Here is a 26,403-nt window from a genome sequence, read left to right as displayed (position 1 = left end):
GCATCAGCACTGCTCTGCCTGAGCAGAACCATCACCGCCATAGGTTGTCAAATAACCCGGATTTAACCCACACAGGTAAGTCCAATGGGGTGCAGGCATGTCCTCTATGCTTACAGCTTCCCGTGGGTGTTGGTTTGATACCGTTTGGGGACAGCCAAGGAGGCATCTGCAGGCAACAAAGGTAGGTGTGTGCTTGTGTGTGTGTTTCCTATGCAGATCCTAAGCCCAGTGTCACATGCAAGTAGGAGGAGTAAGAAGGGTTCCTGGCAAATCCGGGTTATGGATTGCATTTAAAAAGGCCCCGTGGGAGTGCAATGGGCCCCTGTCTTGCTGCTTAGCAATAATGGTATGGGTTTAGGTTCTGCTGTGTGTACTGGTGGTTGACTGCCCCCCAGCCCAGAGTGTGCATGGAAAATTGTCTGGCAGCCTCCCTGACAGCAAGCAGTGATAGTGCCCATGAAGGGGACCTTGTTGGGCCCGCCCCTTTCACGGTTATCGCTTCTCGGCCTTTTGGCTAAGATCAAGTGTAGTATCTGTTCTTATCAGTTTAATATCTGATACGTCCCCTATCTGGGGACCATATATTAAATGGATTTTTGAGAACGGGGGCTGATTTCGAAGCTTGCTTCCGTCGCCCTATGCATTGACCCGATATGGCAGTATCTTCGGGTACAGTGCACCACCCCCTTACAGGGTTAAAAAGAAAGATTCCTACTTTCATTGCTACCTGCTTGCTTGCTGGCTAGCCAGCTAGCCAGCCCTGTGGGCCTTGCTGCTGCTGCTTCTGCAGCCAAAAAGCAAAAGGTGGTGCTGCTGCTGCTTCTGCTGCTTCTGCTTCTGCTTGTGTCTGGCCGCTGTTGGAGCGTCCAGGCACAGGACTTCTGCTGCTGCTGACTAAATGGCCTCCTTAATTGGATCATTTGAGTAGCCAGCACACCTGTGCAGGTAGGGCATGACATGATAGGCAGCTGCCTTGATAGCGGGTGGGTGCTGAATGTTCCTAATTGACAAAATAAGATTAATGCTTATGAAGAAATATAAAATCTCATCCCTTCCCCAATATCGCGCCACACCCCTACCCCTTAATTCCCTGGTTGAACTTGATGGACATATGTCTTTTTTCGACCGTACTAACTATGTAACTATGTAACATAACATGGGGGGGGGGGGGGGGGGTCTCCTGGCTGTTCACACAGGTGTGTCATTGCTGTACATTGACCATGCATTGCTTCTGTGGTATTGCAAAGGCAAAGACAAATGCTTCCAGCCATCCATTGCACTAATGGATTGGTCATCAGCTGGCTGTCTATGTCCCGCATCAATATAGACCAAAGTACAGAGGGTTAGGCTATGCTATTGTGCACCTACCTGATGCATCAGAAGGTGCGAGGCCCTTGCTAAATTCTGTGCACAGACTTTGAGATCTATGCTTTAGACTGTATCTAAACCTGCTCCAACATGGACTGACATTCTGGCCTACTTTCAGCCGATGCGACTTGTCTGTCGCTGAACAGTCGCTTTTTATGTATTCAGCACCTATGTATAATGTTGTAAAAATGCTCTAGAAGCTAAAGTCGCAGAAATGTCGCACATATTTGGCCTGCAACTTTCTGTGCGACAAATTCAGACAGGAAAAATCAGTATAAATCCTTAGAAAATTATCCCCCAGTGTCTCCATCTGCTGGCGGTATTGAATAAGCATTGCTGCACTGATGGGGTATGCATTAGACGAAAAAAAAGAAGAAAAAGAAGAATAATACGCCCAGAAAAGAGGCGAAAAGGAGAAAAACGTAAAAAAACGTGAAAAAAAAGTAAGAGGAAGAGAAGGGAAAAAAAGGTGGAAATGGGTTTAAAAGTGATTTCGGCGGAGAAATATATATATATATATATATATATATATATATATATATATATACGCGCACACACACACATATATATAAACGTATTCTCCGTTGAGATATTGCAGCCGCTGCTGTGTCCAGGCCCAGGAGCCTTAGCACTGTGCTATGATGTCACTCAATACCACTGACATCACTAGGTGTAAACAACATCTCTCCTTTGCTGTGTATGTGACTATGGAGCTGTTTGGTGATGTCGTCTATTACGGCCTTCATAGAAGCAACAGGAGATTGTTGCATCCATCTACAACCCTCAGAACTACAGTGCTATGATGTCACTCACTTCCACAGGCCTTGCAGAGTGTAAACAACAACAACCCAGCTTTGTTGTGTATGTAACCATAGGGATTTGTGATGTCACCTAGAACCTTCACAGCAGCGACAGCTTTATGAGGAGCATCAGCACTGCTCTGCCTGAGCAGAACCATCACCGCCATAGGTTGTCAAATAACCCGGATTTAACCCACACAGGTAAGTCCAATGGGGTGCAGGCATGTCCTCTATGCTTACAGCTTCCCGTGGGTGTTGGTTTGATACCGTTTGGGGACAGCCAAGGAGGCATCTGCAGGCAACAAAGGTAGGTGTGTGCTTGTGTGTGTGTTTCCTATGCAGATCCTAAGCCCAGTGTCACATGCAAGTAGGAGGAGTAAGAAGGGTTCCTGGCAAATCCGGGTTATGGATTGCATTTAAAAAGGCCCCGTGGGAGTGCAATGGGCCCCTGTCTTGCTGCTTAGCAATAATGGTATGGGTTTAGGTTCTGCTGTGTGTACTGGTGGTTGACTGCCCCCCAGCCCAGAGTGTGCATGGAAAATTGTCTGGCAGCCTCCCTGACAGCAAGCAGTGATAGTGCCCATGAAGGGGACCTTGTTGGGCCCGCCCCTTTCACGGTTATCGCTTCTCGGCCTTTTGGCTAAGATCAAGTGTAGTATCTGTTCTTATCAGTTTAATATCTGATACGTCCCCTATCTGGGGACCATATATTAAATGGATTTTTGAGAACGGGGGCTGATTTCGAAGCTTGCTTCCGTCGCCCTATGCATTGACCCGATATGGCAGTATCTTCGGGTACAGTGCACCACCCCCTTACAGGGTTAAAAAGAAAGATTCCTACTTTCATTGCTACCTGCTTGCTTGCTGGCTAGCCAGCTAGCCAGCCCTGTGGGCCTTGCTGCTGCTGCTTCTGCAGCCAAAAAGCAAAAGGTGGTGCTGCTGCTGCTTCTGCTGCTTCTGCTTCTGCTTGTGTCTGGCCGCTGTTGGAGCGTCCAGGCACAGGACTTCTGCTGCTGCTGACTAAATGGCCTCCTTAATTGGATCATTTGAGTAGCCAGCACACCTGTGCAGGTAGGGCATGACATGATAGGCAGCTGCCTTGATAGCGGGTGGGTGCTGAATGTTCCTAATTGACAAAATAAGATTAATGCTTATGAAGAAATATAAAATCTCATCCCTTCCCCAATATCGCGCCACACCCCTACCCCTTAATTCCCTGGTTGAACTTGATGGACATATGTCTTTTTTCGACCGTACTAACTATGTAACTATGTAACATAACATGGGGGGGGGGGGGGGGGTCTCCTGGCTGTTCACACAGGTGTGTCATTGCTGTACATTGACCATGCATTGCTTCTGTGGTATTGCAAAGGCAAAGACAAATGCTTCCAGCCATCCATTGCACTAATGGATTGGTCATCAGCTGGCTGTCTATGTCCCGCATCAATATAGACCAAAGTACAGAGGGTTAGGCTATGCTATTGTGCACCTACCTGATGCATCAGAAGGTGCGAGGCCCTTGCTAAATTCTGTGCACAGACTTTGAGATCTATGCTTTAGACTGTATCTAAACCTGCTCCAACATGGACTGACATTCTGGCCTACTTTCAGCCGATGCGACTTGTCTGTCGCTGAACAGTCGCTTTTTATGTATTCAGCACCTATGTATAATGTTGTAAAAATGCTCTAGAAGCTAAAGTCGCAGAAATGTCGCACATATTTGGCCTGCAACTTTCTGTGCGACAAATTCAGACAGGAAAAATCAGTATAAATCCTTAGAAAATTATCCCCCAGTGTCTCCATCTGCTGGCGGTATTGAATAAGCATTGCTGCACTGATGGGGTATGCATTAGACGAAAAAAAAGAAGAAAAAGAAGAATAATACGCCCAGAAAAGAGGCGAAAAGGAGAAAAACGTAAAAAAACGTGAAAAAAAAGTAAGAGGAAGAGAAGGGAAAAAAAGGTGGAAATGGGTTTAAAAGTGATTTCGGCGGAGAAATATATATATATATATATATATATATATATATATATATATATACGCGCACACACACACATATATATAAACGTATTCTCCGTTGAGATATTGCAGCCGCTGCTGTGTCCAGGCCCAGGAGCCTTAGCACTGTGCTATGATGTCACTCAATACCACTGACATCACTAGGTGTAAACAACATCTCTCCTTTGCTGTGTATGTGACTATGGAGCTGTTTGGTGATGTCGTCTATTACGGCCTTCATAGAAGCAACAGGAGATTGTTGCATCCATCTACAACCCTCAGAACTACAGTGCTATGATGTCACTCACTTCCACAGGCCTTGCAGAGTGTAAACAACAACAACCCAGCTTTGTTGTGTATGTAACCATAGGGATTTGTGATGTCACCTAGAACCTTCACAGCAGCGACAGCTTTATGAGGAGCATCAGCACTGCTCTGCCTGAGCAGAACCATCACCGCCATAGGTTGTCAAATAACCCGGATTTAACCCACACAGGTAAGTCCAATGGGGTGCAGGCATGTCCTCTATGCTTACAGCTTCCCGTGGGTGTTGGTTTGATACCGTTTGGGGACAGCCAAGGAGGCATCTGCAGGCAACAAAGGTAGGTGTGTGCTTGTGTGTGTGTTTCCTATGCAGATCCTAAGCCCAGTGTCACATGCAAGTAGGAGGAGTAAGAAGGGTTCCTGGCAAATCCGGGTTATGGATTGCATTTAAAAAGGCCCCGTGGGAGTGCAATGGGCCCCTGTCTTGCTGCTTAGCAATAATGGTATGGGTTTAGGTTCTGCTGTGTGTACTGGTGGTTGACTGCCCCCCAGCCCAGAGTGTGCATGGAAAATTGTCTGGCAGCCTCCCTGACAGCAAGCAGTGATAGTGCCCATGAAGGGGACCTTGTTGGGCCCGCCCCTTTCACGGTTATCGCTTCTCGGCCTTTTGGCTAAGATCAAGTGTAGTATCTGTTCTTATCAGTTTAATATCTGATACGTCCCCTATCTGGGGACCATATATTAAATGGATTTTTGAGAACGGGGGCTGATTTCGAAGCTTGCTTCCGTCGCCCTATGCATTGACCCGATATGGCAGTATCTTCGGGTACAGTGCACCACCCCCTTACAGGGTTAAAAAGAAAGATTCCTACTTTCATTGCTACCTGCTTGCTTGCTGGCTAGCCAGCTAGCCAGCCCTGTGGGCCTTGCTGCTGCTGCTTCTGCAGCCAAAAAGCAAAAGGTGGTGCTGCTGCTGCTTCTGCTGCTTCTGCTTCTGCTTGTGTCTGGCCGCTGTTGGAGCGTCCAGGCACAGGACTTCTGCTGCTGCTGACTAAATGGCCTCCTTAATTGGATCATTTGAGTAGCCAGCACACCTGTGCAGGTAGGGCATGACATGATAGGCAGCTGCCTTGATAGCGGGTGGGTGCTGAATGTTCCTAATTGACAAAATAAGATTAATGCTTATGAAGAAATATAAAATCTCATCCCTTCCCCAATATCGCGCCACACCCCTACCCCTTAATTCCCTGGTTGAACTTGATGGACATATGTCTTTTTTCGACCGTACTAACTATGTAACTATGTAACATAACATGGGGGGGGGGGGGGGGGGTCTCCTGGCTGTTCACACAGGTGTGTCATTGCTGTACATTGACCATGCATTGCTTCTGTGGTATTGCAAAGGCAAAGACAAATGCTTCCAGCCATCCATTGCACTAATGGATTGGTCATCAGCTGGCTGTCTATGTCCCGCATCAATATAGACCAAAGTACAGAGGGTTAGGCTATGCTATTGTGCACCTACCTGATGCATCAGAAGGTGCGAGGCCCTTGCTAAATTCTGTGCACAGACTTTGAGATCTATGCTTTAGACTGTATCTAAACCTGCTCCAACATGGACTGACATTCTGGCCTACTTTCAGCCGATGCGACTTGTCTGTCGCTGAACAGTCGCTTTTTATGTATTCAGCACCTATGTATAATGTTGTAAAAATGCTCTAGAAGCTAAAGTCGCAGAAATGTCGCACATATTTGGCCTGCAACTTTCTGTGCGACAAATTCAGACAGGAAAAATCAGTATAAATCCTTAGAAAATTATCCCCCAGTGTCTCCATCTGCTGGCGGTATTGAATAAGCATTGCTGCACTGATGGGGTATGCATTAGACGAAAAAAAAGAAGAAAAAGAAGAATAATACGCCCAGAAAAGAGGCGAAAAGGAGAAAAACGTAAAAAAACGTGAAAAAAAAGTAAGAGGAAGAGAAGGGAAAAAAAGGTGGAAATGGGTTTAAAAGTGATTTCGGCGGAGAAATATATATATATATATATATATATATATATATATATATATATATATATACGCGCACACACACACATATATATAAACGTATTCTCCGTTGAGATATTGCAGCCGCTGCTGTGTCCAGGCCCAGGAGCCTTAGCACTGTGCTATGATGTCACTCAATACCACTGACATCACTAGGTGTAAACAACATCTCTCCTTTGCTGTGTATGTGACTATGGAGCTGTTTGGTGATGTCGTCTATTACGGCCTTCATAGAAGCAACAGGAGATTGTTGCATCCATCTACAACCCTCAGAACTACAGTGCTATGATGTCACTCACTTCCACAGGCCTTGCAGAGTGTAAACAACAACAACCCAGCTTTGTTGTGTATGGAACCATAGGGATTTGTGATGTCACCTAGAACCTTCACAGCAGCGACAGCTTTATGAGGAGCATCAGCACTGCTCTGCCTGAGCAGAACCATCACCGCCATAGGTTGTCAAATAACCCGGATTTAACCCACACAGGTAAGTCCAATGGGGTGCAGGCATGTCCTCTATGCTTACAGCTTCCCGTGGGTGTTGGTTTGATACCGTTTGGGGACAGCCAAGGAGGCATCTGCAGGCAACAAAGGTAGGTGTGTGCTTGTGTGTGTGTTTCCTATGCAGATCCTAAGCCCAGTGTCACATGCAAGTAGGAGGAGTAAGAAGGGTTCCTGGCAAATCCGGGTTATGGATTGCATTTAAAAAGGCCCCGTGGGAGTGCAATGGGCCCCTGTCTTGCTGCTTAGCAATAATGGTATGGGTTTAGGTTCTGCTGTGTGTACTGGTGGTTGACTGCCCCCCAGCCCAGAGTGTGCATGGAAAATTGTCTGGCAGCCTCCCTGACAGCAAGCAGTGATAGTGCCCATGAAGGGGACCTTGTTGGGCCCGCCCCTTTCACGGTTATCGCTTCTCGGCCTTTTGGCTAAGATCAAGTGTAGTATCTGTTCTTATCAGTTTAATATCTGATACGTCCCCTATCTGGGGACCATATATTAAATGGATTTTTGAGAACGGGGGCTGATTTCGAAGCTTGCTTCCGTCGCCCTATGCATTGACCCGATATGGCAGTATCTTCGGGTACAGTGCACCACCCCCTTACAGGGTTAAAAAGAAAGATTCCTACTTTCATTGCTACCTGCTTGCTTGCTGGCTAGCCAGCTAGCCAGCCCTGTGGGCCTTGCTGCTGCTGCTTCTGCAGCCAAAAAGCAAAAGGTGGTGCTGCTGCTGCTTCTGCTGCTTCTGCTTCTGCTTGTGTCTGGCCGCTGTTGGAGCGTCCAGGCACAGGACTTCTGCTGCTGCTGACTAAATGGCCTCCTTAATTGGATCATTTGAGTAGCCAGCACACCTGTGCAGGTAGGGCATGACATGATAGGCAGCTGCCTTGATAGCGGGTGGGTGCTGAATGTTCCTAATTGACAAAATAAGATTAATGCTTATGAAGAAATATAAAATCTCATCCCTTCCCCAATATCGCGCCACACCCCTACCCCTTAATTCCCTGGTTGAACTTGATGGACATATGTCTTTTTTCGACCGTACTAACTATGTAACTATGTAACATAACATGGGGGGGGGGGGGGGGGGGTCTCCTGGCTGTTCACACAGGTGTGTCATTGCTGTACATTGACCATGCATTGCTTCTGTGGTATTGCAAAGGCAAAGACAAATGCTTCCAGCCATCCATTGCACTAATGGATTGGTCATCAGCTGGCTGTCTATGTCCCGCATCAATATAGACCAAAGTACAGAGGGTTAGGCTATGCTATTGTGCACCTACCTGATGCATCAGAAGGTGCGAGGCCCTTGCTAAATTCTGTGCACAGACTTTGAGATCTATGCTTTAGACTGTATCTAAACCTGCTCCAACATGGACTGACATTCTGGCCTACTTTCAGCCGATGCGACTTGTCTGTCGCTGAACAGTCGCTTTTTATGTATTCAGCACCTATGTATAATGTTGTAAAAATGCTCTAGAAGCTAAAGTCGCAGAAATGTCGCACATATTTGGCCTGCAACTTTCTGTGCGACAAATTCAGACAGGAAAAATCAGTATAAATCCTTAGAAAATTATCCCCCAGTGTCTCCATCTGCTGGCGGTATTGAATAAGCATTGCTGCACTGATGGGGTATGCATTAGACGAAAAAAAAGAAGAAAAAGAAGAATAATACGCCCAGAAAAGAGGCGAAAAGGAGAAAAACGTAAAAAAACGTGAAAAAAAAGTAAGAGGAAGAGAAGGGAAAAAAAGGTGGAAATGGGTTTAAAAGTGATTTCGGCGGAGAAATATATATATATATATATATATATATATATATATATATATATATATATACGCGCACACACACACATATATATAAACGTATTCTCCGTTGAGATATTGCAGCCGCTGCTGTGTCCAGGCCCAGGAGCCTTAGCACTGTGCTATGATGTCACTCAATACCACTGACATCACTAGGTGTAAACAACATCTCTCCTTTGCTGTGTATGTGACTATGGAGCTGTTTGGTGATGTCGTCTATTACGGCCTTCATAGAAGCAACAGGAGATTGTTGCATCCATCTACAACCCTCAGAACTACAGTGCTATGATGTCACTCACTTCCACAGGCCTTGCAGAGTGTAAACAACAACAACCCAGCTTTGTTGTGTATGTAACCATAGGGATTTGTGATGTCACCTAGAACCTTCACAGCAGCGACAGCTTTATGAGGAGCATCAGCACTGCTCTGCCTGAGCAGAACCATCACCGCCATAGGTTGTCAAATAACCCGGATTTAACCCACACAGGTAAGTCCAATGGGGTGCAGGCATGTCCTCTATGCTTACAGCTTCCCGTGGGTGTTGGTTTGATACCGTTTGGGGACAGCCAAGGAGGCATCTGCAGGCAACAAAGGTAGGTGTGTGCTTGTGTGTGTGTTTCCTATGCAGATCCTAAGCCCAGTGTCACATGCAAGTAGGAGGAGTAAGAAGGGTTCCTGGCAAATCCGGGTTATGGATTGCATTTAAAAAGGCCCCGTGGGAGTGCAATGGGCCCCTGTCTTGCTGCTTAGCAATAATGGTATGGGTTTAGGTTCTGCTGTGTGTACTGGTGGTTGACTGCCCCCCAGCCCAGAGTGTGCATGGAAAATTGTCTGGCAGCCTCCCTGACAGCAAGCAGTGATAGTGCCCATGAAGGGGACCTTGTTGGGCCCGCCCCTTTCACGGTTATCGCTTCTCGGCCTTTTGGCTAAGATCAAGTGTAGTATCTGTTCTTATCAGTTTAATATCTGATACGTCCCCTATCTGGGGACCATATATTAAATGGATTTTTGAGAACGGGGGCTGATTTCGAAGCTTGCTTCCGTCGCCCTATGCATTGACCCGATATGGCAGTATCTTCGGGTACAGTGCACCACCCCCTTACAGGGTTAAAAAGAAAGATTCCTACTTTCATTGCTACCTGCTTGCTTGCTGGCTAGCCAGCTAGCCAGCCCTGTGGGCCTTGCTGCTGCTGCTTCTGCTGCAGCCAAAAAGCAAAAGGTGGTGCTGCTGCTGCTTCTGCTGCTTCTGCTTCTGCTTGTGTCTGGCCGCTGTTGGAGCGTCCAGGCACAGGACTTCTGCTGCTGCTGACTAAATGGCCTCCTTAATTGGATCATTTGAGTAGCCAGCACACCTGTGCAGGTAGGGCATGACATGATAGGCAGCTGCCTTGATAGCGGGTGGGTGCTGAATGTTCCTAATTGACAAAATAAGATTAATGCTTATGAAGAAATATAAAATCTCATCCCTTCCCCAATATCGCGCCACACCCCTACCCCTTAATTCCCTGGTTGAACTTGATGGACATATGTCTTTTTTCGACCGTACTAACTATGTAACTATGTAACATAACATGGGGGGGGGGGGGGGGTCTCCTGGCTGTTCACACAGGTGTGTCATTGCTGTACATTGACCATGCATTGCTTCTGTGGTATTGCAAAGGCAAAGACAAATGCTTCCAGCCATCCATTGCACTAATGGATTGGTCATCAGCTGGCTGTCTATGTCCCGCATCAATATAGACCAAAGTACAGAGGGTTAGGCTATGCTATTGTGCACCTACCTGATGCATCAGAAGGTGCGAGGCCCTTGCTAAATTCTGTGCACAGACTTTGAGATCTATGCTTTAGACTGTATCTAAACCTGCTCCAACATGGACTGACATTCTGGCCTACTTTCAGCCGATGCGACTTGTCTGTCGCTGAACAGTCGCTTTTTATGTATTCAGCACCTATGTATAATGTTGTAAAAATGCTCTAGAAGCTAAAGTCGCAGAAATGTCGCACATATTTGGCCTGCAACTTTCTGTGCGACAAATTCAGACAGGAAAAATCAGTATAAATCCTTAGAAAATTATCCCCCAGTGTCTCCATCTGCTGGCGGTATTGAATAAGCATTGCTGCACTGATGGGGTATGCATTAGACGAAAAAAAAGAAGAAAAAGAAGAATAATACGCCCAGAAAAGAGGCGAAAAGGAGAAAAACGTAAAAAAACGTGAAAAAAAAGTAAGAGGAAGAGAAGGGAAAAAAAGGTGGAAATGGGTTTAAAAGTGATTTCGGCGGAGAAATATATATATATATATATATATATATATATATATATATATATATATACGCGCACACACACACATATATATAAACGTATTCTCCGTTGAGATATTGCAGCCGCTGCTGTGTCCAGGCCCAGGAGCCTTAGCACTGTGCTATGATGTCACTCAATACCACTGACATCACTAGGTGTAAACAACATCTCTCCTTTGCTGTGTATGTGACTATGGAGCTGTTTGGTGATGTCGTCTATTACGGCCTTCATAGAAGCAACAGGAGATTGTTGCATCCATCTACAACCCTCAGAACTACAGTGCTATGATGTCACTCACTTCCACAGGCCTTGCAGAGTGTAAACAACAACAACCCAGCTTTGTTGTGTATGTAACCATAGGGATTTGTGATGTCACCTAGAACCTTCACAGCAGCGACAGCTTTATGAGGAGCATCAGCACTGCTCTGCCTGAGCAGAACCATCACCGCCATAGGTTGTCAAATAACCCGGATTTAACCCACACAGGTAAGTCCAATGGGGTGCAGGCATGTCCTCTATGCTTACAGCTTCCCGTGGGTGTTGGTTTGATACCGTTTGGGGACAGCCAAGGAGGCATCTGCAGGCAACAAAGGTAGGTGTGTGCTTGTGTGTGTGTTTCCTATGCAGATCCTAAGCCCAGTGTCACATGCAAGTAGGAGGAGTAAGAAGGGTTCCTGGCAAATCCGGGTTATGGATTGCATTTAAAAAGGCCCCGTGGGAGTGCAATGGGCCCCTGTCTTGCTGCTTAGCAATAATGGTATGGGTTTAGGTTCTGCTGTGTGTACTGGTGGTTGACTGCCCCCCAGCCCAGAGTGTGCATGGAAAATTGTCTGGCAGCCTCCCTGACAGCAAGCAGTGATAGTGCCCATGAAGGGGACCTTGTTGGGCCCGCCCCTTTCACGGTTATCGCTTCTCGGCCTTTTGGCTAAGATCAAGTGTAGTATCTGTTCTTATCAGTTTAATATCTGATACGTCCCCTATCTGGGGACCATATATTAAATGGATTTTTGAGAACGGGGGCTGATTTCGAAGCTTGCTTCCGTCGCCCTATGCATTGACCCGATATGGCAGTATCTTCGGGTACAGTGCACCACCCCCTTACAGGGTTAAAAAGAAAGATTCCTACTTTCATTGCTACCTGCTTGCTTGCTGGCTAGCCAGCTAGCCAGCCCTGTGGGCCTTGCTGCTGCTGCTTCTGCAGCCAAAAAGCAAAAGGTGGTGCTTCTGCTGCTTCTGCTTCTGCTTGTGTCTGGCCGCTGTTGGAGCGTCCAGGCACAGGACTTCTGCTGCTGCTGACTAAATGGCCTCCTTAATTGGATCATTTGAGTAGCCAGCACACCTGTGCAGGTAGGGCATGACATGATAGGCAGCTGCCTTGATAGCGGGTGGGTGCTGAATGTTCCTAATTGACAAAATAAGATTAATGCTTATGAAGAAATATAAAATCTCATCCCTTCCCCAATATCGCGCCACACCCCTACCCCTTAATTCCCTGGTTGAACTTGATGGACATATGTCTTTTTTCGACCGTACTAACTATGTAACTATGTAACATAACATGGGGGGGGGGGGGGGGGGTCTCCTGGCTGTTCACACAGGTGTGTCATTGCTGTACATTGACCATGCATTGCTTCTGTGGTATTGCAAAGGCAAAGACAAATGCTTCCAGCCATCCATTGCACTAATGGATTGGTCATCAGCTGGCTGTCTATGTCCCGCATCAATATAGACCAAAGTACAGAGGGTTAGGCTATGCTATTGTGCACCTACCTGATGCATCAGAAGGTGCGAGGCCCTTGCTAAATTCTGTGCACAGACTTTGAGATCTATGCTTTAGACTGTATCTAAACCTGCTCCAACATGGACTGACATTCTGGCCTACTTTCAGCCGATGCGACTTGTCTGTCGCTGAACAGTCGCTTTTTATGTATTCAGCACCTATGTATAATGTTGTAAAAATGCTCTAGAAGCTAAAGTCGCAGAAATGTCGCACATATTTGGCCTGCAACTTTCTGTGCGACAAATTCAGACAGGAAAAATCAGTATAAATCCTTAGAAAATTATCCCCCAGTGTCTCCATCTGCTGGCGGTATTGAATAAGCATTGCTGCACTGATGGGGTATGCATTAGACGAAAAAAAAGAAGAAAAAGAAGAATAATACGCCCAGAAAAGAGGCGAAAAGGAGAAAAACGTAAAAAAACGTGAAAAAAAAGTAAGAGGAAGAGAAGGGAAAAAAAGGTGGAAATGGGTTTAAAAGTGATTTCGGCGGAGAAATATATATATATATATATATATATATATATATATATATATATACGCGCACACACACACATATATATAAACGTATTCTCCGTTGAGATATTGCAGCCGCTGCTGTGTCCAGGCCCAGGAGCCTTAGCACTGTGCTATGATGTCACTCAATACCACTGACATCACTAGGTGTAAACAACATCTCTCCTTTGCTGTGTATGTGACTATGGAGCTGTTTGGTGATGTCGTCTATTACGGCCTTCATAGAAGCAACAGGAGATTGTTGCATCCATCTACAACCCTCAGAACTACAGTGCTATGATGTCACTCACTTCCACAGGCCTTGCAGAGTGTAAACAACAACAACCCAGCTTTGTTGTGTATGTAACCATAGGGATTTGTGATGTCACCTAGAACCTTCACAGCAGCGACAGCTTTATGAGGAGCATCAGCACTGCTCTGCCTGAGCAGAACCATCACCGCCATAGGTTGTCAAATAACCCGGATTTAACCCACACAGGTAAGTCCAATGGGGTGCAGGCATGTCCTCTATGCTTACAGCTTCCCGTGGGTGTTGGTTTGATACCGTTTGGGGACAGCCAAGGAGGCATCTGCAGGCAACAAAGGTAGGTGTGTGCTTGTGTGTGTGTTTCCTATGCAGATCCTAAGCCCAGTGTCACATGCAAGTAGGAGGAGTAAGAAGGGTTCCTGGCAAATCCGGGTTATGGATTGCATTTAAAAAGGCCCCGTGGGAGTGCAATGGGCCCCTGTCTTGCTGCTTAGCAATAATGGTATGGGTTTAGGTTCTGCTGTGTGTACTGGTGGTTGACTGCCCCCCAGCCCAGAGTGTGCATGGAAAATTGTCTGGCAGCCTCCCTGACAGCAAGCAGTGATAGTGCCCATGAAGGGGACCTTGTTGGGCCCGCCCCTTTCACGGTTATCGCTTCTCGGCCTTTTGGCTAAGATCAAGTGTAGTATCTGTTCTTATCAGTTTAATATCTGATACGTCCCCTATCTGGGGACCATATATTAAATGGATTTTTGAGAACGGGGGCTGATTTCGAAGCTTGCTTCCGTCGCCCTATGCATTGACCCGATATGGCAGTATCTTCGGGTACAGTGCACCACCCCCTTACAGGGTTAAAAAGAAAGATTCCTACTTTCATTGCTACCTGCTTGCTTGCTGGCTAGCCAGCTAGCCAGCCCTGTGGGCCTTGCTGCTGCTGCTTCTGCAGCCAAAAAGCAAAAGGTGGTGCTGCTGCTGCTTCTGCTGCTTCTGCTTCTGCTTGTGTCTGGCCGCTGTTGGAGCGTCCAGGCACAGGACTTCTGCTGCTGCTGACTAAATGGCCTCCTTAATTGGATCATTTGAGTAGCCAGCACACCTGTGCAGGTAGGGCATGACATGATAGGCAGCTGCCTTGATAGCGGGTGGGTGCTGAATGTTCCTAATTGACAAAATAAGATTAATGCTTATGAAGAAATATAAAATCTCATCCCTTCCCCAATATCGCGCCACACCCCTACCCCTTAATTCCCTGGTTGAACTTGATGGACATATGTCTTTTTTCGACCGTACTAACTATGTAACTATGTAACATAACATGGGGGGGGGGGGGGGGGGGTCTCCTGGCTGTACACACAGGTGTGTCATTGCTGTACATTGACCATGCATTGCTTCTGTGGTATTGCAAAGGCAAAGACAAATGCTTCCAGCCATCCATTGCACTAATGGATTGGTCATCAGCTGGCTGTCTATGTCCCGCATCAATATAGACCAAAGTACAGAGGGTTAGGCTATGGTATTGTGCACCTACCTGATGCATCAGAAGGTGCGAGGCCCTTGCTAAATTCTGTGCACAGACTTTGAGATCTATGCTTTAGACTGTATCTAAACCTGCTCCAACATGGACTGACATTCTGGCCTACTTTCAGCCGATGCGACTTGTCTGTCGCTGAACAGTCGCTTTTTATGTATTCAGCACCTATGTATAATGTTGTAAAAATGCTCTAGAAGCTAAAGTCGCAGAAATGTCGCACATATTTGGCCTGCAACTTTCTGTGCGACAAATTCAGACAGGAAAAATCAGTATAAATCCTTAGAAAATTATCCCCCAGTGTCTCCATCTGCTGGCGGTATTGAATAAGCATTGCTGCACTGATGGGGTATGCATTAGACGAAAAAAAAGAAGAAAAAGAAGAATAATACGCCCAGAAAAGAGGCGAAAAGGAGAAAAACGTAAAAAAACGTGAAAAAAAAGTAAGAGGAAGAGAAGGGAAAAAAAGGTGGAAATGGGTTTAAAAGTGATTTCGGCGGAGAAATATATATATATATATATATATATATATATATATATATATATACGCGCACACACACACATATATATAAACGTATTCTCCGTTGAGATATTGCAGCCGCTGCTGTGTCCAGGCCCAGGAGCCTTAGCACTGTGCTATGATGTCACTCAATACCACTGACATCACTAGGTGTAAACAACATCTCTCCTTTGCTGTGTATGTGACTATGGAGCTGTTTGGTGATGTCGTCTATTACGGCCTTCATAGAAGCAACAGGAGATTGTTGCATCCATCTACAACCCTCAGAACTACAGTGCTATGATGTCACTCACTTCCACAGGCCTTGCAGAGTGTAAACAACAACAACCCAGCTTTGTTGTGTATGTAACCATAGGGATTTGTGATGTCACCTAGAACCTTCACAGCAGCGACAGCTTTATGAGGAGCATCAGCACTGCTCTGCCTGAGCAGAACCATCACCGCCATAGGTTGTCAAATAACCCGGATTTAACCCACACAGGTAAGTCCAATGGGGTGCAGGCATGTCCTCTATGCTTACAGCTTCCCGTGGGTGTTGGTTTGATACCGTTTGGGGACAGCCAAGGAGGCATCTGCAGGCAACAAAGGTAGGTGTGTGCTTGTGTGTGTGTTTCCTATGCAGATCCTAAGCCCAGTGTCACATGCAAGTAGGAGGAGTAAGAAGGGTTCCTGGCAAATCCGGGTTATGGATTGCATTTAAAAAGGCCCCGTGGGAGTGCAATGGGCCCCTGTCTTGCTGCTTAGCAATAATGGTATGGGTTTAGGTTCTGCTGTGTGTACTGGTGGTTGACTGCCCCCCAGCCCAGAGTGTGCATGGAAAATTGTCTGGCAGCCTCCCTGACAGCAAGCAGTGATAGTGCCCATGAAGGGGACCTTGTTGGGCCCGCCCCTTTCACGGTTATCGCTTCTCGGCCTTTTGGCTAAGATCAAGTGTAGTATCTGTTCTTATCAGTTTAATATCTGATACGTCCCCTATCTGGGGACCATATATTAAATGGATTTTTGAGAACGGGGGCTGATTTCGAAGCTTGCTTCCGTCGCCCTATGCATTGACCCGATATGGCAGTATCTTCGGGTACAGTGCACCACCCCCTTACAGGGTTAAAAAGAAAGATTCCTACTTTCATTGCTACCTGCTTGCTTGCTGGCTAGCCAGCTAGCCAGCCCTGTGGGCCTTGCTGCTGCTGCTTCTGCAGCCAAAAAGCAAAAGGTGGTGCTGCTGCTGCTTCTGCTGCTTCTGCTTCTGCTTGTGTCTGGCCGCTGTTGGAGCGTCCAGGCACAGGACTTCTGCTGCTGCTGACTAAATGGCCTCCTTAATTGGATCATTTGAGTAGCCAGCACACCTGTGCAGGTAGGGCATGACATGATAGGCAGCTGCCTTGATAGCGGGTGGGTGCTGAATGTTCCTAATTGACAAAATAAGATTAATGCTTATGAAGAAATATAAAATCTCATCCCTTCCCCAATATCGCGCCACACCCCTACCCCTTAATTCCCTGGTTGAACTTGATGGACATATGTCTTTTTTCGACCGTACTAACTATGTAACTATGTAACATAACATGGGGGGGGGGGGGGGGGTCTCCTGGCTGTTCACACAGGTGTGTCATTGCTGTACATTGACCATGCATTGCTTCTGTGGTATTGCAAAGGCAAAGACAAATGCTTCCAGCCATCCATTGCACTAATGGATTGGTCATCAGCTGGCTGTCTATGTCCCGCATCAATATAGACCAAAGTACAGAGGGTTAGGCTATGCTATTGTGCACCTACCTGATGCATCAGAAGGTGCGAGGCCCTTGCTAAATTCTGTGCACAGACTTTGAGATCTATGCTTTAGACTGTATCTAAACCTGCTCCAACATGGACTGACATTCTGGCCTACTTTCAGCCGATGCGACTTGTCTGTCGCTGAACAGTCGCTTTTTATGTATTCAGCACCTATGTATAATGTTGTAAAAATGCTCTAGAAGCTAAAGTCGCAGAAATGTCGCACATATTTGGCCTGCAACTTTCTGTGCGACAAATTCAGACAGGAAAAATCAGTATAAATCCTTAGAAAATTATCCCCCAGTGTCTCCATCTGCTGGCGGTATTGAATAAGCATTGCTGCACTGATGGGGTATGCATTAGACGAAAAAAAAGAAGAAAAAGAAGAATAATACGCCCAGAAAAGAGGCGAAAAGGAGAAAAACGTAAAAAAACGTGAAAAAAAAGTAAGAGGAAGAGAAGGGAAAAAAAGGTGGAAATGGGTTTAAAAGTGATTTCGGCGGAGAAATATATATATATATATATATATATATATATATATATATATATACGCGCACACACACACATATATATAAACGTATTCTCCGTTGAGATATTGCAGCCGCTGCTGTGTCCAGGCCCAGGAGCCTTAGCACTGTGCTATGATGTCACTCAATACCACTGACATCACTAGGTGTAAACAACATCTCTCCTTTGCTGTGTATGTGACTATGGAGCTGTTTGGTGATGTCGTCTATTACGGCCTTCATAGAAGCAACAGGAGATTGTTGCATCCATCTACAACCCTCAGAACTACAGTGCTATGATGTCACTCACTTCCACAGGCCTTGCAGAGTGTAAACAACAACAACCCAGCTTTGTTGTGTATGTAACCATAGGGATTTGTGATGTCACCTAGAACCTTCACAGCAGCGACAGCTTTATGAGGAGCATCAGCACTGCTCTGCCTGAGCAGAACCATCACCGCCATAGGTTGTCAAATAACCCGGATTTAACCCACACAGGTAAGTCCAATGGGGTGCAGGCATGTCCTCTATGCTTACAGCTTCCCGTGGGTGTTGGTTTGATACCGTTTGGGGACAGCCAAGGAGGCATCTGCAGGCAACAAAGGTAGGTGTGTGCTTGTGTGTGTGTTTCCTATGCAGATCCTAAGCCCAGTGTCACATGCAAGTAGGAGGAGTAAGAAGGGTTCCTGGCAAATCCGGGTTATGGATTGCATTTAAAAAGGCCCCGTGGGAGTGCAATGGGCCCCTGTCTTGCTGCTTAGCAATAATGGTATGGGTTTAGGTTCTGCTGTGTGTACTGGTGGTTGACTGCCCCCCAGCCCAGAGTGTGCATGGAAAATTGTCTGGCAGCCTCCCTGACAGCAAGCAGTGATAGTGCCCATGAAGGGGACCTTGTTGGGCCCGCCCCTTTCACGGTTATCGCTTCTCGGCCTTTTGGCTAAGATCAAGTGTAGTATCTGTTCTTATCAGTTTAATATCTGATACGTCCCCTATCTGGGGACCATATATTAAATGGATTTTTGAGAACGGGGGCTGATTTCGAAGCTTGCTTCCGTCGCCCTATGCATTGACCCGATATGGCAGTATCTTCGGGTACAGTGCACCACCCCCTTACAGGGTTAAAAAGAAAGATTCCTACTTTCATTGCTACCTGCTTGCTTGCTGGCTAGCCAGCTAGCCAGCCCTGTGGGCCTTGCTGCTGCTGCTTCTGCAGCCAAAAAGCAAAAGGTGGTGCTTCTGCTGCTTCTGCTTCTGCTTGTGTCTGGCCGCTGTTGGAGCGTCCAGGCACAGGACTTCTGCTGCTGCTGACTAAATGGCCTCCTTAATTGGATCATTTGAGTAGCCAGCACACCTGTGCAGGTAGGGCATGACATGATAGGCAGCTGCCTTGATAGCGGGTGGGTGCTGAATGTTCCTAATTGACAAAATAAGATTAATGCTTATGAAGAAATATAAAATCTCATCCCTTCCCCAATATCGCGCCACACCCCTACCCCTTAATTCCCTGGTTGAACTTGATGGACATATGTCTTTTTTCGACCGTACTAACTATGTAACTATGTAACATAACATGGGGGGGGGGGGGGGGGGGGTCTCCTGGCTGTTCACACAGGTGTGTCATTGCTGTACATTGACCATGCATTGCTTCTGTGGTATTGCAAAGGCAAAGACAAATGCTTCCAGCCATCCATTGCACTAATGGATTGGTCATCAGCTGGCTGTCTATGTCCCGCATCAATATAGACCAAAGTACAGAGGGTTAGGCTATGCTATTGTGCACCTACCTGATGCATCAGAAGGTGCGAGGCCCTTGCTAAATTCTGTGCACAGACTTTGAGATCTATGCTTTAGACTGTATCTAAACCTGCTCCAACATGGACTGACATTCTGGCCTACTTTCAGCCGATGCGACTTGTCTGTCGCTGAACAGTCGCTTTTTATGTATTCAGCACCTATGTATAATGTTGTAAAAATGCTCTAGAAGCTAAAGTCGCAGAAATGTCGCACATATTTGGCCTGCAACTTTCTGTGCGACAAATTCAGACAGGAAAAATCAGTATAAATCCTTAGAAAATTATCCCCCAGTGTCTCCATCTGCTGGCGGTATTGAATAAGCATTGCTGCACTGATGGGGTATGCATTAGACGAAAAAAAAGAAGAAAAAGAAGAATAATACGCCCAGAAAAGAGGCGAAAAGGAGAAAAACGTAAAAAAACGTGAAAAAAAAGTAAGAGGAAGAGAAGGGAAAAAAAGGTGGAAATGGGTTTAAAAGTGATTTCGGCGGAGAAATATATATATATATATATATATATATATATATATATATATATATATATACGCGCACACACACACATATATATAAACGTATTCTCCGTTGAGATATTGCAGCCGCTGCTGTGTCCAGGCCCAGGAGCCTTAGCACTGTGCTATGATGTCACTCAATACCACTGACATCACTAGGTGTAAACAACATCTCTCCTTTGCTGTGTATGTGACTATGGAGCTGTTTGGTGATGTCGTCTATTACGGCCTTCATAGAAGCAACAGGAGATTGTTGCATCCATCTACAACCCTCAGAACTACAGTGCTATGATGTCACTCACTTCCACAGGCCTTGCAGAGTGTAAACAACAACAACCCAGCTTTGTTGTGTATGTAACCATAGGGATTTGTGATGTCACCTAGAACCTTCACAGCAGCGACAGCTTTATGAGGAGCATCAGCACTGCTCTGCCTGAGCAGAACCATCACCGCCATAGTTTGTCAAATAACCCGGATTTAACCCACACAGGTAAGTCCAATGGGGTGCAGGCATGTCCTCTATGCTTACAGCTTCCCGTGGGTGTTGGTTTGATACCGTTTGGGGACAGCCAAGGAGGCATCTGCAGGCAACAAAGGTAGGTGTGTGCTTGTGTGTGTGTTTCCTATGCAGATCCTAAGCCCAGTGTCACATGCAAGTAGGAGGAGTAAGAAGGGTTCCTGGCAAATCCGGGTTATGGATTGCATTTAAAAAGGCCCCGTGGGAGTGCAATGGGCCCCTGTCTTGCTGCTTAGCAATAATGGTATGGGTTTAGGTTCTGCTGTGTGTACTGGTGGTTGACTGCCCCCCAGCCCAGAGTGTGCATGGAAAATTGTCTGGCAGCCTCCCTGACAGCAAGCAGTGATAGTGCCCATGAAGGGGACCTTGTTGGGCCCGCCCCTTTCACGGTTATCGCTTCTCGGCCTTTTGGCTAAGATCAAGTGTAGTATCTGTTCTTATCAGTTTAATATCTGATACGTCCCCTATCTGGGGACCATATATTAAATGGATTTTTGAGAACGGGGGCTGATTTCGAAGCTTGCTTCCGTCGCCCTATGCATTGACCCGATATGGCAGTATCTTCGGGTACAGTGCACCACCCCCTTACAGGGTTAAAAAGAAAGATTCCTACTTTCATTGCTACCTGCTTGCTTGCTGGCTAGCCAGCTAGCCAGCCCTGTGGGCCTTGCTGCTGCTGCTTCTGCAGCCAAAAAGCAAAAGGTGGTGCTGCTGCTGCTTCTGCTGCTTCTGCTTCTGCTTGTGTCTGGCCGCTGTTGGAGCGTCCAGGCACAGGACTTCTGCTGCTGCTGACTAAATGGCCTCCTTAATTGGATCATTTGAGTAGCCAGCACACCTGTGCAGGTAGGGCATGACATGATAGGCAGCTGCCTTGATAGCGGGTGGGTGCTGAATGTTCCTAATTGACAAAATAAGATTAATGCTTATGAAGAAATATAAAATCTCATCCCTTCCCCAATATCGCGCCACACCCCTACCCCTTAATTCCCTGGTTGAACTTGATGGACATATGTCTTTTTTCGACCGTACTAACTATGTAACTATGTAACATAACATGGGGGGGGGGGGGGGGGGGGTCTCCTGGCTGTTCACACAGGTGTGTCATTGCTGTACATTGACCATGCATTGCTTCTGTGGTATTGCAAAGGCAAAGACAAATGCTTCCAGCCATCCATTGCACTAATGGATTGGTCATCAGCTGGCTGTCTATGTCCCGCATCAATATAGACCAAAGTACAGAGGGTTAGGCTATGCTATTGTGCACCTACCTGATGCATCAGAAGGTGCGAGGCCCTTGCTAAATTCTGTGCACAGACTTTGAGATCTATGCTTTAGACTGTATCTAAACCTGCTCCAACATGGACTGACATTCTGGCCTACTTTCAGCCGATGCGACTTGTCTGTCGCTGAACAGTCGCTTTTTATGTATTCAGCACCTATGTATAATGTTGTAAAAATGCTCTAGAAGCTAAAGTCGCAGAAATGTCGCACATATTTGGCCTGCAACTTTCTGTGCGACAAATTCAGACAGGAAAAATCAGTATAAATCCTTAGAAAATTATCCCCCAGTGTCTCCATCTGCTGGCGGTATTGAATAAGCATTGCTGCACTGATGGGGTATGCATTAGACGAAAAAAAAGAAGAAAAAGAAGAATAATACGCCCAGAAAAGAGGCGAAAAGGAGAAAAACGTAAAAAAACGTGAAAAAAAAGTAAGAGGAAGAGAAGGGAAAAAAAGGTGGAAATGGGTTTAAAAGTGATTTCGGCGGAGAAATATATATATATATATATATATATATATATATATATATATATATACGCGCACACACACACATATATATAAACGTATTCTCCGTTGAGATATTGCAGCCGCTGCTGTGTCCAGGCCCAGGAGCCTTAGCACTGTGCTATGATGTCACTCAATACCACTGACATCACTAGGTGTAAACAACATCTCTCCTTTGCTGTGTATGTGACTATGGAGCTGTTTGGTGATGTCGTCTATTACGGCCTTCATAGAAGCAACAGGAGATTGTTGCATCCATCTACAACCCTCAGAACTACAGTGCTATGATGTCACTCACTTCCACAGGCCTTGCAGAGTGTAAACAACAACAACCCAGCTTTGTTGTGTATGTAACCATAGGGATTTGTGATGTCACCTAGAACCTTCACAGCAGCGACAGCTTTATGAGGAGCATCAGCACTGCTCTGCCTGAGCAGAACCATCACCGCCATAGGTTGTCAAATAACCCGGATTTAACCCACACAGGTAAGTCCAATGGGGTGCAGGCATGTCCTCTATGCTTACAGCTTCCCGTGGGTGTTGGTTTGATACCGTTTGGGGACAGCCAAGGAGGCATCTGCAGGCAACAAAGGTAGGTGTGTGCTTGTGTGTGTGTTTCCTATGCAGATCCTAAGCCCAGTGTCACATGCAAGTAGGAGGAGTAAGAAGGGTTCCTGGCAAATCCGGGTTATGGATTGCATTTAAAAAGGCCCCGTGGGAGTGCAATGGGCCCCTGTCTTGCTGCTTAGCAATAATGGTATGGGTTTAGGTTCTGCTGTGTGTACTGGTGGTTGACTGCCCCCCAGCCCAGAGTGTGCATGGAAAATTGTCTGGCAGCCTCCCTGACAGCAAGCAGTGATAGTGCCCATGAAGGGGACCTTGTTGGGCCCGCCCCTTTCACGGTTATCGCTTCTCGGCCTTTTGGCTAAGATCGGGGTTTATTGCCTCGGTCGGCGCTGAGGGTGCGAGTGAACTGCGCCGCGACTAGCTGCGTAGGTGATCAAGACTGTGGTACTCGTTACCGACAGATTTGGAAAGATGGCTGGATCCAACATGTCTGCAGTGGAGAAGACCGTACGCATCAAGGTGCTAACCACGGATCGTCTAAGAAACAGCATTGAATACATCGGCCATACCATTGTGGAGCGACTGGCAGGATTTTCCTTGAGCGACCTCTTTTGTGTCCAGGAGAACAAGCGCCAAGGTATTTATGACGTGTCCTTCTTATATGATGCTGACTGCCAGAACTTTTATGAGTGCTTAAAACGGAACAGTGGAAGTGAGGTTTTGCGGGATGTGTCCTTTTATCCCCTTTTTGAAATGGGGACAAAGACTTTGTTTATCCACATGTACAATCCGTTTGTTGATGTCTCTATGATTAAGAACTTCTTGAGCATCTATTGTGAGTCTATTGCTGGTGGTACTAAGCAGACAAGCAGCATTGGTGTATTTAATGGCACGTATAAGTTCTTTGTGAAGTTGCGGCTTGATGGAGATTGCATTGGAGGCGTTAAGCACCCTCCGGCGAACTTTACCATTGCTGGTTTCAGAGGTTATCTCTATTACTACGGACAGCCATCTTTCTGTAGAAATTGTCTATTGTTTGGACATGTGAAGGAGGCCTGCCCTGGCAGTAAGAAATGCAGGAACTGTAAGCAACCGGGGCATGAGGCGGGTGCATGTCCACACCCGAGGACCTGTGACCTATGTGGGGAAGCTGGCCATGTGTACAAGAACTGTCCAGTGTTGAAGAGGAGGGAGGAGGAGAGGAGAATGGAAGAGGAAATGGTGGAGAGGAGGAGGGCAGCTGCAGCTGCGGCTGCAGTGGTTCCTGCAAGAGAGAGCGTGATTATTGGAGAGGTACAGAGTCGTGTGGTGGTAGAGGAGCAAGTGAAGGTGGTTGAAGAGCAAGTGGTGGTGGAGGAGGAGCAAATGGCGGTGCAAGTGGAAGAAGGGGAGATTGAGGATGCTCCCAGTCCCCCGGCTGAGGAGTCGCCGCAAATTGAAGAGTGGTCTTCTTCTGAGGGTGAAGACCGTGAGGAGAGACATAGAGAGAGAGAGGATGACTTTGATCTTTTTCGTCCCCCCAAGAAGACGGCCAGGAAGCTTTCTGGTGGACAGATGGAGTCGACGCTGGTGGCTACGGACAATCGGTATCAACCGCTATCTGAGAGCGACATGGATGCGTGCTCTGCGGGAGAAGCTTCTCCCACACCTCTGAGGAAAGCTACCTAAATAACTTTCTTCTTTTCTGTCAAATTCTTCCTTAGGGTTGTTAAGATGGTGGTATGTCTTTTTTAGTCGGTTCTATAAACGTTAGAGTCTTTAGAAGTAAAGTCAGAAGGACAGTAATTTTGGAGGACTTGGCAGGGAAAAAAGCGGACATTATTTGTTTGCAGGAATGTGGGCTAAATGATATACCGGGGAAGGGAGAATGGGCTTATGGTCCTGCTGTTTGGTCGGTGTCTGGGCATAACAGGAATGATGGGGTAGGGGTGCTTTTTAAGAGCTTTAAGTTTGAAGTTTGTAGTTATGTGGTAATAGAGGAGGGGAGGTGTATCATGGTGGAGGTTAAGGTGCAGGGGGTTAAATTTAGGTTGATAAATGTGTATGCGCCGGTAAGGAGGGAGGAGCGGGTGGGGTTGTTGGAGGTAATTAAGAGGTTTCTGCCAGGTAAAATACCTTTGGTGTGGGTGGGGGATTTCAACTGTGAAATTGAGGGGAATGTGGATGTATCTGGGAATATTCTTAAAAGTATGGTGTGTGACTTTAAGTTAAAGGATGTGGCTGAAGCGTGTGGAGTGTGTCCTTTGTTAGATACATATTATTCTGATAGTGGAAGTCATAGTTCCAGACTTGATATGTGTTTTGTGTCTAAGGGTGTGTTATGTAAGAATTATATGCAAGAAAAAGTAGGATATTCAGATCATGAGTATGTGTGTTGTGAGTTAGTATTGGATGCAGATTGTGTGAGTGGGAGGGGTGTATGGAAATTAAATGTTAAATTGTTGGAAGTGGAAGGAGTGTATGATAGATATGTTAATAAGTATAGGGGTTGGTGTAAGAAAAAGAATGATTTTCCTGATATATTGTGTTGGTGGGAATGGGTTAAGGGTCAAACAAAAGTTTTCTTTAAAAGAGAGGGATATAAGCGGAATGCTGGGAGGAAGAAGAAGTATGAATGGTTGACTAAAAGATTGGTGTTTCTCAATAAGTTAAAGAAGTATGGCTGGAGTGTGGGTGAGCAGATTGAGGTTGTGAAGAGTGATCTAAAAAATTGGTTGAATGAGAAAGGTAAAGAGTTGATGTATCAAGCAAAACTTGATAAGTTAGAGAAAGATGAGAAATGTTCGAGATATTTCTTTAAAAAAGTTATTGGGAAGAGAGAGGATATGGTAAGAGTGTATGATGATGATGGCTGTCTGGTTAAAGGTAAAGCTGTGTTGGGAGTGGTTAAAAATTTTTATGAAGAGTTGTATACGGTAAAAGATTGTGAAGAGGACTTGCAGGATGAAGTGTTGAGAGTGCTTGATAAGAGGGTGGATGGTAGTGAATATGGGACTCTGATGAGAGAGATTGGAGAGGAGGAAGTGAAGAGGACTGTGGATAGTATGTCAAGAAATAAAACGCCTGGAGAGGATGGGTTGCCTGTTGAATTTTATGCTTGGATTTGGGATGTTGTGAAGGAAGATTTGGTGGAAGTGTATAGGTATATGTGGAGGAATGAGAGAATGGTGGAAAGTATGAAGAGTGGAGTGGTTGTGTTGATTTATAAGAAAGGTGATGTGAATGATGTGAGGAATTGGAGGCCGATAACTTTGTTGAATGTAGATTATAAGGTGTTTGCTAAAATAATTACAAAT

General features: G+C 46.1%; 10 non-coding genes across 10 annotated transcripts; all 10 read left to right on the top strand.

Annotated features, from left to right (window-relative positions):
• The first annotated feature begins 494 nt into the window (after positions 1–494).
• Positions 495–685, top strand: LOC130319800 (U2 spliceosomal RNA). The gene has a single exon (XR_008865874.1). It is a non-coding gene; the product is annotated as a U2 spliceosomal RNA (small nuclear RNA).
• A 2,103-nt stretch (positions 686–2,788) lies between these two features.
• On the top strand, positions 2,789–2,979 carry LOC130319799 (U2 spliceosomal RNA). Its single transcript, XR_008865873.1, has one exon. It is a non-coding gene; the product is annotated as a U2 spliceosomal RNA (small nuclear RNA).
• A 2,102-nt stretch (positions 2,980–5,081) lies between these two features.
• LOC130319797 (U2 spliceosomal RNA) lies at positions 5,082–5,272 on the top strand. Its single transcript, XR_008865872.1, has one exon. It is a non-coding gene; the product is annotated as a U2 spliceosomal RNA (small nuclear RNA).
• Positions 5,273–7,381: 2,109 nt separating this feature from the next.
• On the top strand, positions 7,382–7,572 carry LOC130319796 (U2 spliceosomal RNA). The gene has a single exon (XR_008865871.1). It is a non-coding gene; the product is annotated as a U2 spliceosomal RNA (small nuclear RNA).
• A 2,110-nt stretch (positions 7,573–9,682) lies between these two features.
• Positions 9,683–9,873, top strand: LOC130319795 (U2 spliceosomal RNA). The gene has a single exon (XR_008865870.1). It is a non-coding gene; the product is annotated as a U2 spliceosomal RNA (small nuclear RNA).
• A 2,108-nt stretch (positions 9,874–11,981) lies between these two features.
• LOC130319794 (U2 spliceosomal RNA) lies at positions 11,982–12,172 on the top strand. The gene has a single exon (XR_008865869.1). It is a non-coding gene; the product is annotated as a U2 spliceosomal RNA (small nuclear RNA).
• A 2,094-nt stretch (positions 12,173–14,266) lies between these two features.
• LOC130319793 (U2 spliceosomal RNA) lies at positions 14,267–14,457 on the top strand. The gene has a single exon (XR_008865868.1). It is a non-coding gene; the product is annotated as a U2 spliceosomal RNA (small nuclear RNA).
• Positions 14,458–16,561: 2,104 nt separating this feature from the next.
• LOC130319792 (U2 spliceosomal RNA) lies at positions 16,562–16,752 on the top strand. The gene has a single exon (XR_008865867.1). It is a non-coding gene; the product is annotated as a U2 spliceosomal RNA (small nuclear RNA).
• A 2,102-nt stretch (positions 16,753–18,854) lies between these two features.
• On the top strand, positions 18,855–19,045 carry LOC130319791 (U2 spliceosomal RNA). The gene has a single exon (XR_008865866.1). It is a non-coding gene; the product is annotated as a U2 spliceosomal RNA (small nuclear RNA).
• Positions 19,046–21,147: 2,102 nt separating this feature from the next.
• On the top strand, positions 21,148–21,338 carry LOC130319790 (U2 spliceosomal RNA). The gene has a single exon (XR_008865865.1). It is a non-coding gene; the product is annotated as a U2 spliceosomal RNA (small nuclear RNA).
• The last annotated feature ends 5,065 nt before the right edge of the window (positions 21,339–26,403 follow it).

Source organism: Hyla sarda, unplaced genomic scaffold, assembly GCF_029499605.1.
Source record: "Hyla sarda isolate aHylSar1 unplaced genomic scaffold, aHylSar1.hap1 scaffold_2167, whole genome shotgun sequence".
NCBI classification, from domain to species: Eukaryota; Metazoa; Chordata; class Amphibia; order Anura; family Hylidae; genus Hyla; species Hyla sarda.
This window is presented reverse-complemented; position numbering and strand designations above follow the sequence as displayed.